This window comes from Alosa pseudoharengus, unplaced genomic scaffold (assembly GCF_046254945.1).
Source record: "Alosa pseudoharengus isolate Yale_2024_CS ecotype anadromous, Long Island Sound unplaced genomic scaffold, YU_APseudo_1.1 YU_APseudo_1.1_scf_21, whole genome shotgun sequence".
Classification (NCBI taxonomy): Eukaryota; Metazoa; Chordata; class Actinopteri; order Clupeiformes; family Clupeidae; genus Alosa; species Alosa pseudoharengus.
The window spans coordinates 12,401,798-12,413,617 of NW_027468674.1; the positions used below are offsets into that span (position 1 = coordinate 12,401,798).

An 11,820-nucleotide genomic window follows, 5' to 3' on the forward strand; every position below is an offset into this window, starting at 1 on the left:
AGTTGTGAACGCTTACGGAAAGTATGTCGTTCTACTACGACGTTTACCTTGGGAATGAAATGCTTTTGTAGCGCTGCGACAGCCTCGTCCAAGGTCGTTCCTGTGTCGGGCAGCGAGTAAAAAATTCTCTGTCCTTCAGCGCCAAGGCAGTGCAGTAAAGTTGCTCTCTTGCGGGCTGTTGGCCAAGAATTCCCCGTTGCGTTTATCACGGTTAAGTAGTTGTCGAATATACGGAGCCACATGTCGAACGGCATGGATGGAACTCCCGGACAAGGCAAAAACGATGCAGGCGCAGGAACGTGTACAGACATCTCGTCAAACTTTGCAGAAAAATCCTCGTCGCCAATTTGTGGTGTAGTGGAGCTTCAGAATAACGGCGAATATCAACTTAGTAAATAGCTTTTACTGAAAACTTCAAGCAGTAGCAAACGCATGCTGTGGCGGAATAATAAAGCTGTATTACAGTATTACAGAACACAACACACGTCACTTAATGTGTGAGTCAGAGGTCGGAAACTGGGGCTAGATTTTGCTAACAGAGTTGCCCAGTTAGGGGCTCGTCATCACTTTTGTCGTCACGTTGTAGTTCGTTTGTAGTCCATGTGGCCTTTCATGTCCAACAGTTTTAATGTGAACTTGGGAATTTGCCGTTTTTGTCACTTGAAAGCTGCATATCATTCTTTCACGAGCATCTTACACTATATTTTAAGCAAATACAGTTGTTTGTTTAGGATTAGTGAGTGTATGTTTTAACCTTTGTTGTGGCATCCGTGTTTGTCACACATTCGGTGGCAAAGCACTTGAACACTTGCTGTCGGAAAAACAAAGTAGCCATGGGGGCGGTCCTTGTCATTCCGAGGTGCTCTGAATGCACCCTTAGCCTGCAGACAGATCTTGCAGTTGCCTTCCACGAGCTGCACGAGCTGAAACACGCCCTCATGGCGTCAGTTCAAAGACGTGATAGGGCCATTTGGGAGGAATGTCCTCATGACGATTATGACTAAAGGCTCATGCTGCTTCCTTATGTTGGAATATGCGAAAATAAACAGAAATCGAAGGGATACCTTCTTATACGTGATTTCTGCAACAATGGTAGGCTAGCCTACTGAAAACGTTTGGATATTCTGTTATTTTCTGCTGTTGGCTAAATAGATAGACACACATATAGGGAAAACACTTGATATTGAATTTATGTGCAGGCCTGTTAACTGTATGACAACAGTGGTTTATTTAAACTACATCATAAGAATTTATTTCGTCAGTCATCATGCTCATCTTAATGAGTTAGAATGAAAGTTCTGCTGTGTTTATTGCAAACAACATTCCGCGATATCTCCCGCGAGTCACGTCAGGCAGACTGTAGCCTTTCTGTCCGGGATGAGCTGCCCTCTGTTGTAGCTGCTCCCGGCTATGCTCTGAAGATCACGTTTACGTAGTAAGCCAGACCAAGTCAGACTCAGCCGAAGTCAAACCAAACAAGCCTAATAAGTGACGTGAATGACGCGGAATGATGATGTTTTCACTCGGAGAAAGGTTTTTACGAAGCCCATGAACGCCATAGATATATACACTAGATGTCGCCTTGACTACTGCTGTTCATTGGAACGAATGCGTCATTCGAGACGCCATCTTGCTTCAGTGATCCACTCCTCTATAATGCATTAGCGTCAATCTGGGCAAAGATCTAGCGAAAATAAAATCACCATAAATCGTCAAAATCTCAAGCAATTATCTAATTTTTTGGGTTGTTCCAACTGACAGGCATGTATTTATGGTTGAGTCTACAGAAAACTAAGCTTAAGACGATAATAAAGATACATTTTACCCGTCTAGCCCCATAGACTCCCATTCATTCTGCACTAGCTAGCGGCGGCCCCTAGAGGAACAATGAGTAAACTGCAACCAGGTTCGATACAATGAAAGTAAACAGGCTCTTCGTAGACAGGCTCTGGTTGAGGCCACATACCCCTCGTCTCGTTTACTCATGTAAGTTGTAATCTCACCAGAAGTTGCTGTAGATCTGTAGAACATTTACCTCTGCTACTACATAGGCTACGCCAGTCGTTACTTTTATAATCATGGGTCAGTGCCATGGGCAAACGAGATGTAGCTGAATTCATAAATGACAAAGCCATGAAAGGTGATTTTCTTACGTTTCAACAACAAAGAAGCCGATCTGCCATCATTGTGAGAAGTTCCCAAATTTGTCGCTAATCGCTAAAAAGGTTTTCTATCGCTGGGGATGGCCAAACGTCGCTAAATAGGTAACGCTGACAATACAGGAGAACTAGTTTAGCGATTCAGATCCCTGTACAAAGATGGCGGCGGTGTTGACGCATGCTGAGAAGCAGAAGGCGACATCTAGTGTATATATCTATGCATGAACGCTAGGTAAGACTCCCGCGATATTTTAAGGCCACACTGTAAAACCGAACAGTACAAGTAAAACAATGTTTTTGATTTGTAAACACTCAAAAATGAAAAAAAGTTAATAGTACTCTAATCGTCTGTGTTACTTGAACAAATTTGAACTTTTAAGTTGACAGCACTCATCCGCTTTAAGTAATTTGAAAAAATAGAAAGCGTGGGAAACTTCGCAAATTGTAGCAAATTTGTAGGCGGATCTTCTGCCATACATGGACCTTGTGTACAGCACCAACGCCGAGTGACAAGCGACGCCGCCAACGGTCGACCACCAGATGACAAGAGACGAGAACAAGAGCAGTGAAAATAGACAACGAGAGAGGAGACGACGAGAAGAGAGAAAAACCGCAATTAAACGTAAGTGGAAAAGTGAGGTGCATGTTGACCCTAAAGCACGTCCTTTATCATATTGTTTAAAAACCCGAATGTTTGAAAATATTGTCTTAGGCTACGTGACGTAACTTTATCCGGTTAGAACTAGCTAGCACTAGCAGCTAAGAATTTGGCTGCTGTATGCCAGCACTTGCTGGATCAGCCAGCGATCTAACTCAATTTGCCAATGTGAGTACTAAAAATATGAACTAATTAACCCCCGTTAGCACTATTTAACACAATAGCTTGGAAGTGCAAGCTTTGTGGTGCACTGCTTGATAACAGGGCACAGGTCCTGCAACATTATCGTTTACAGCATGTTAGCAATGTTTCCTCCATTAACGTTAGTCCACTGTCATGTTACTGACTGTCTGCACATTTAAGTCAGTAGCCTAAATTCATTTGACACGGTCACACACAGTTCATGCTCAGTCAGAATGTGTATTATTCGCATGTCAGCTGTGTAGTTGAAAACAACCATTTAATGTGCAAACTGTTCTCGGCCATTTAAGGATGCATTTAAAGTGGCATTTAAAGCGACATCATGAGATGGTGGATTGTCCTAATAGAGATTGTCAGTATGTTCAAATGTGTATTCGTCCTTCAATTCACAGATTCAGAAGTTGATGCAAACAACATTGGCATTGAGAAGGAAGGAGATCATATCAGACGTCCTTCCCCGCAGACATAGCCTATTGGTTCGGTGGTGGCCTGCAATCATGTTGGAATCCCAGGTAAGCATTTCTTTTGTACAAATACTTGGAATAGATTCATTTCATGTGTGGTTCTGACCAAATGTGTTTTAAATCTTTACACTTACCCCCCTATTTTGAGTTTTTGCTCGAAATTGCACACCGCCTACTAACAATGGCCCTGTTTCCACATACTAAGAGTGCTTGACCCCCTTTGAAAGCAGAGGTCTTGTAGATTACAACTCCTCCATGGACTTAAGATAAAAAGAATGCTTTGGTTTCAGAAGCTGTACTATCAAAGAAAGGTAATCCTATTGAATTGCATTTTGTAGTTATTAACTGGCTTGTTTTCTCATGCAGGGATCCTCAGATGTAAATATCCGACGTGCTGTGGCGCTCCGTGGCCTTCCTTTCTACCTCCATGAGGATGATGCCACTTTTCTAAAGACATGGGATGTAAGTAAGTATGTTTTCTATTGACATGACAGTTAAAGCGTAACTGTGGCATTAAGCGACCCATGGCCTGTTGTTTCGAGGTCAACGCATGCTATTAGAATGAAAAACAATGAGAAAATTGAGTATACAACATAAAGCAAATACTGGTCCAGCAGCTTAAATGGGTGGTTCAGGATTTTGGACATAGGACCTAATTTCCAAGTTAGCAAGTGTGTTATTTATCAGTGGAGACCGTTTTTAACACGTTTCACCCAGTCCTCGTCTATTCAGGCGTTATATTTATTTGCCTCGGTGTACTATGGAGTGGGTAAGACTGTTTTTAGTGGCAGGCTTACACATACTGTTGACTCGCGCCAGCCTAGCACCTGCGAACTCTGCAACTAGAAGGACTGGATGAAACGTGTTGAAAACGGTCTCCAACTTGTGTTTTTATCTTGGATCTTGGCACAAGGGATTATAACACCTAATCCTGTGTATTAATGTAATATCACACTTGGTAACTTGGAAATGAGGTCCTATGTCCAAAATCCTGAACCACCCCTTTAAACTAACCTAACAAGGCATTTGAACTGAACTGAAACTAAAGCCAAATTCCCTGGTAGGTTATCAATAGCTGCTGGGCCACTACTCAGTCTATGTTGCACCAATTTTTTTAATTCTTTTAATTTTATTCTTACGAACAGCCGTGACCTCGAACAACAGGGCTATGTGTCGAATAACGCTGGAGTTACATTTCAAGCTTTTGTTTTTCTGTTTGTTTTTTCACCAAGAAACTCCAGGGAAGTTACTTAGTATTATTTCAAGTAATTATTTCAATAATGCAACTGCCCTGGAAAAGTTTGAAGATAAAATGTTAAACTTAATATGACATGGTATCACTTGACATGTAATGCCTATTAGATATTCAATTAACACACAATTGTTCTTTGTTCATTTCTTCAGGTCTCTCAATCGGAGTTCCCAGATATTGAGGACCTTACTGTTGAACTCATTCTGATCAGCACGAACAGTGCAAATGCATCCCTCTGCCCAAAGAAGACTCCTGTTGTTTTGGATTGAAATGATTGTTGAATTTCCTAGCATTGGTCAGGCATTTGTCATAAAGTATCTATCTATATATCTATCTATCTAGATAGATAGTATCTATCTATCTATCTATCTATCTATCTGTCTATCGATCTATCTATCTATCTAGTCTTTATGCCCTTGATCTAAACTGTGTTTATTTGAATTTAGCCTCCACTACAGCCCTGTTCTGAACTCCAACCTGTATTTGTTTCCATGGTTTACATGAAAATAAAAGATTAAGAAGAATTTCACTGGCCTTTGTCAACCTTTTTAATAATTTTCTTTCAAGTCCTTAGTTGAAACTAATCAAAATTGACAAGTTTGTTCAACTTTCTGGAAATTAAAACTTTTAAGTTTTAAATTTAATTTAAAGAATTGGTTGAAGCAAAATGAAATATTTCAGGCTGACATCAATAAATCCAATTAAGCTATCTAAGCTTAATTTTATTAATTACCGTGAACTCATGTAGTTGATGTTTCTTTAACTTAAAAAAACCTTGTTGAACACACTCAAAATTTGCTAGTGAAGACTAATTAAAAAAGGTAAGTTTCTTTGACTTAGCAAAACCGAGTTACTATTACTTAAATTTTTTTGTGTAATCGGTTTCACCAATTTTTTTGAGTTCAATTAACTTGTCGGGTTTTACAGTGCATGTGACATGGTGTCACGGTGGTAAGTCCATCCCCGGCTGACAGAAGTCGGACAGAATTTCTAACCAGTATGCATTGCGTCCATCCCAGTATGCATTGTGTTCAACCCAGCATGCATCACATCAAGTCAGATCTGCACAGATCTGCCGCAAGTCGAACTCCCCTAGTAGCAAAATAGAGCGCGGCAAACCCACGAGACACGCAGTTGCGTGAATCGCCATAAAAGTACATGTGAAAAGACAATAACACAATAAAACAAACATGGCATACCTGGAATATGACAAAACAAACACAAATCAGGCAGGGAGCGAGCCAGTCGCGTCACAGCTCCTGCCAATCAAACAGGTAACCCACGTTTAAATACATTCAGTCAATTCACCAGTATGAAGGTCTGTAAGCTAACTAGTTAACGCCGCTACACCTGCAGCCACGTTAGCACACTGTAGCATGTAAAACTGAGGTAATATGCATTGTGTAACGAGCTAACATAAAAACAGTGATTAAACAAACGTAACTCGTATATAAGGTGTGTAACACCAGAAAACAGTTCTATGTGAAAAATGTGTAATACAAGTATATAAAAGATATGATGTATTGTATGCAAGACTCCACATACCTCTGCCTCAGGACAGTAGCAAAAGAGGCAGAGGAGGGGCTGCATGAACACTTAAGGGGTCTTCAGCGCGGGAACCAACCCCTGCCACACCCAAGCCACACCCCCCTACGACCTACTGTACCTCAGAGGGGTGGGAAACTACAAAGTATGTCAATTCATAAGTGCCATCTACGTCACTATCAAATAGAACGCCGCCATATTTACGACCGATCTCGCCCAGTATGGCCGCCCACACTGCACATTTGAATGTGTGAGAGAGAGAGAAAGTTTGAATTTTAGGCTCCGATCCTTATTTGTTACCCCCAGATTTATTTTGTCCCTTGTGATCTGCCCCAGGCTTGCCCAATTGGCTTTCCGCGATATATACAGTAGGCTAGGCCTAGCCTACATCTTGTTCATAACCCCTCCCCATAGGCTACAGTGGAAGGCATTCAAGAGTATAGACCTCTCCAGAATAAGTCCCGCCTCCGTAACTTCCGTATCCATCCAACTTCCGGGCGTGGATAGTCTATGGGGAATAACATGGCGTTTCGAAATATCATACCGGTAAAACATCTGTAGGTAGCGAAGTTGAAAACGCTGGTGGGCAGATTGGTCTACACACTTCTGCCATTTAGTTTCCACTGGATTTTTTGATTGTCGGTGCCGTTTAAGTAGTATACTATAGACTATACTACTCAAACGGCACCGAAAATCAAAAAATCCAGTGGAAACTAGATGGCAGAAGTGTGTAGGCAAATCTGCCCAGCAGCTTTTTCTACTTTGTCACCTACAGAGTTTGACAGGTACGATCTTTCAAAACGCCATGTTATTTCCCATAGACAATCCACGCCCGGAAGTTGGATGGATACGGATGTTAGGAGGCGGGATATATTCTGGAGAGGTCTATAGGAGAGCTGGGACGATTGAAACACGGGACGAATGAAACATTCCAGTTTTCTCCGAGTGTAGGCTAATGATGATAGACAAACGTCCTTCGGTCAAGAGCATGTTAACATCCGTCTATCAGCCAAATATCTTCCTGCTATGTCATTGTATCACGGAGTTACAGGCGATAAACGAGTTTTGATGCGCAAAAGTAAACTTAATTAGAGGTTATTTTTTGATTGTTAGCCTAATGAGTATTTTTCATTTAAAGGTTGGACTTGCTTATTCAGTAGACACAATCCCAGACTTTCATATCGCATGCTTGTTTACATGGAAAGCAAAACAAGCTAGGCCTAGGCTATGTTCAATCTTCAATCGTCCCGACCTGTAACTCCATGTATTTTAATTAAATGCACAAATATCTGTGTTTAAACAATCATTTATGGAGGTGAGACATGGAAAAACAGTTTTAGGAAGATGAAAATGCATTTGGGCCCAGGTGGTCGAGTTTTCCCATGTTATCCATGGAGACTGACGGCCGGTGGATCGTTAAGCCTAGGCCTACTTATTTGTATATGCCGTGGCCTAACCCACGTAAAAACCTAGTGAAACGACATTTCCAACAATATAAACATGATATAAATGGGAAAGCTTACCCTTCTAGCTATAAACATCGCAGAATCATCCAGGGCATGATATTTCAAAAAACCGCTTCATAGGCTACACGTAGCCTACGCTTCACGATGATTATCAGACATGCACGAAGAGGCTATAGCCCTGCAACAATCTATCTAAAATAACCCCTATTGGGAGTAGGCCAACCATTCATGATATGTAGTAAAATTTTGAAGTTGTGGGACGTTTTATATTATTGTAGTCTTAGGCCTATGTTCATTCGTCCCCTTATGTTGTTTCAACTGTCCCGAGGAGGGAGAAATGAAACGCACGTCCCACTTTTGCTGTAATAATTCCTGAACGGGTTTGTTCAAAGCTGGAAATGCATTTGTATTTGACAGAGGACAGATGTAGGTTATAAACAAATATTAGCTTTCAGTGTGGTACGATCGGTTTGTAGGCTAAATTACGTTTAGACCTAATTAAAAAGTGTTTCAACTGCTCCCCTGCCTATCAATATGCTGTGGCTGGATGGGTCAAAAACGTGAAAGTGCGGCACCTGGCCACCAAGGATTTATATTTAATCATGGGAAATGTAAGTATTTAAAATGTATGATTTTGGTGGTAGTTTACTCTTACTACGTGTAGTGAGTTCTAGCAAGCTAGCCTACCACTCATTTTAGTATCATTTAGCTCACAGCTAGCTGTCATTAATCTGGATAATGTCCTTTAATGTAAGATGTGTTTATACGTATTTTATACACTTCATGGTGTATACTCATTGAAAGAACATGAAGGGAATGGAAACGAGGCGATTGTGACTTTATGGGAACAGTTTGTGGTGGGTTATCAGCTATTAGCTGTCAGACGGTCAGCTGTTGTGTGACCACTGGGCGGCTGAGCTGCCCGAATCGGTCGTAAAGATGGCGGCGTAAAGCTACAGTGACGTCATGAGACCAAAGAGTATCCACAAAGATTGTTAAGGCGGAGCAAGATACTTCGTCGTAGTTCATGTCTATGGGCGCGAAATGGGGATCGAATCCTGTCTGCATAAAGAGGCGTGTCGATGACGTATTGATGAGCGTACGTTGCAACCCGCCAACAGCACACCCGCTTCGAACGTTATCACTCGATTGAATGGGCGTTATCAATCGTAATCAGCCTCATAGTTATGGGTTAGAAGGGGCCATCTACACCTTCTAGCAGGTTCAGAAGGCTGTTATCATCGATTCACATGGTTGACCACGATACGAACACATTGGGATCCCAGAATCCAATCAGAAACGGAAATTACCGAGCAGGGACGGGATAAAACGAAGAATTTAAATCGGGAAAGGTGGTGAGATGTGTTAGTGTACGTTTCCTGAAACGGAAATTACTGAGCAGGGACGGGCTAAAACGAATAATTTAAATCGGGAAAGGTGTTTTTTTGTTGTTGTTTCGAACAAAATATAGGGATAGGCCTACTTATCCTGACTAAAACTCCTTCATGCTATAAAACAACTAGAATCGCGCGAAATTAGTGCAATTTCTTAGTCAATGGTCTTATAAGGGTAAAAGACGGACAACCCAGCTAACAATTTATGGTTCCCAGAAAGTTCTGGTTAAATTATCGAAATGAGTGCGTATGTCTATGAATTGCAGTAGTGATCAAATGAAAAAGGAAAGAAAGGTGTCCTGATGTGTTGTTTAGGGATGGTCCTGCTATATGTTTTCTCGACATATCTTTATGTCCGTCCGTCCGTCCGCCCCCCCCCCCCCACTTATGTTTTCACAGATCCTTGCTCCTGATATCCTGATGTATGGGTTGCATTTCATTATATGACTCCAGCAGAAAACTCACAGAAAGGAGAGTGGTGTCAAACTACAAGACAGCCAGTATGTAAGCAAGGCCTTGTTTGTCCTTGTTTGGCTACTCATTTGTCTACTTCCTGAAGAGGCTGAAGCATGATGGCCTTGACACCTCAGTCCTTGCTTCCATTAACAGCTGTGTTACGGAGTGCATCCTCACATCATGGTCTACTGCAGCGGTGGATACAAAGGACAATTGGCAGGTATTTTACGTCACTGTAGCATTACTTTTACTGTGATTTTGCTAGATATGGTTGTCGCTGTGCTAAATATAGGCCCATATTGTAGATTGAGAAACGCATTGTACAGCTGATACATCTTGGGCTATACCATTAAGGGACAGCTGAATTGACCACCTAAACCACATATTTTCTGAAAGCCTATAGCCTCTAGATGTCAATTAATATACATTAAGACATGCCCCACCTTCCTACTGACTTTGGTGCATCATAAGGTGTACATAGGCCCATATTGTAGATCGAGAAACGCATTGTACAGCGGATACATCTTGGGCTATACTATTTAGGGACAGCTGAATTGACCACCTAAACCATATGTTCAATTAATTAACTCACTTCTGGCTGTAACTGTAGGCCTAATGAAGCACTCCCCTGCACTCACACTCAGAGAAGTAGGCTATGTAAGAAAATACTTTCTTTATTTTACAATTCATTAGTACTAGATCATACTAGTGCCCAGCAGCTGTCATTATCTGAAGGCAGTACGTAGCTGACATTAGGCTGACATCTTACAGTCCAGTTTAGTCAATGACACTAATAATAACATATAAGGATTTTTGGATTTTTGAGGTTGCGGTTGTTCTGGTTCTGGTGACATACAGCGACTGTGGACGGGGGAAGATACAATGGGTTGAGACTATACTGCCCTCTAGTGGTGAAAGACCCTACTGCGTTATGTGCGATGGGTCTCCTGTCTGCTGGCCTAACTTTAACTGAATGCGTCAAACGAGAAGAAAAGGCAACAGCTCCACGACCTGACTGCTTTGTTGATCATTTGGGGAAGCATAGCCTGTATGATTAATTTCTGAGCCAATAGTAGGGAGTAGGGTAGTAATAAGATGCCCTGTTCTTTGACGCCAGTCCTCTTGTCTTTTGTTATTGATTCTGCTCTTACTTGTTGATGTTTGTGTGCTCATATATGGGCTGCCAAAATAACTGATTAATTTCAATTGATTAATTTGACAAAAAATAACAGATAAAAAAAAAATAACGCAGATTAATCGATTCCGTATGACCTTTGACCCCGAGCCGTTGTAGTCAGTAACCATTAGATTGTAAAATGAAGGAGAGAGATGAAAATGTGCTGCCTTAGATCATTAATTGGAACTTTTCAAAAATGGCTTGATGGTGTTGATAAAAATAAAGTGATTAAAATAAAACCCTCTGCAATGTCTGCAGCAAAGAATTTGTATATCACCGGAGTTCATCAACTCTAAAGTCGCACATCATTGCAAAGAAATAGTGTTGACATTGAGGGGAGTGATACTTTATTTTCATTGTGTCCCCTAGGTCATATCTGTGGCCTGAAATACCTTGTGAAAAAAAAAATTCTTCCTGAAGCACTTTTGAATTTATTTTCTCAACATATTAGGTCATATCATAGATTATTACGGCCATTATTAAAATAATAATACAAGAGTTTTTGAACTTTAATGTCACTAATGTTGATTATTCAATGATTCATTTGAATTTAAATATTTGAAATACTTTCACAGCAAAAATCATATATGTGATTCATTTAGATTAATTAATAACAGAGTATGTAATTAATTAGATTCATTTTTTTTAATCTATTGACAGCCCTAATATATATATAAATGTAAATCAGGTTTCTAGGCCAAGTTTACTGGCATATACAGTAAGGAATTTGGTCTCTGCATTTATCCCATCCGTAAATTAGTGAACACACAGTGAACACACAGTGAGGTGAAGGACACATTAACCTAGAGCAGTGAGCTGCCTGCTACAGCGGCACTTGAGGAGCAGTGAGGGGTTAGGTGTCTTGCTCAAGGGCACTTCAGCCATTCCTACTGGTCGGGGATCGAGCCGGCAACCCTTCGGTTCCAAGCCCGAAGCCGTAACCAGTAGGCCACAGCTGCCTCACGGCCCCACGGCTGCTGTTTATATATAAATTAATTACATATATGATTTTTGCTGTGAAAGTATTTTAAATATTTAAATTCAAATG

At 41.0% G+C, this 11,820-nt stretch overlaps 1 long non-coding RNA gene across 1 annotated transcript; it reads left to right on the top strand.

Moving 5' to 3' along the window:
- Positions 1-2,429: 2,429 nt before the first annotated feature.
- LOC143137645 (uncharacterized) lies at positions 2,430-4,081 on the top strand. Its single transcript, XR_012990044.1, has 3 exons — positions 2,430-2,781; positions 3,411-3,530; positions 3,849-4,081. It is a non-coding gene; the product is annotated as an uncharacterized LOC143137645 (long non-coding RNA).
- The last annotated feature ends 7,739 nt before the right edge of the window (positions 4,082-11,820 follow it).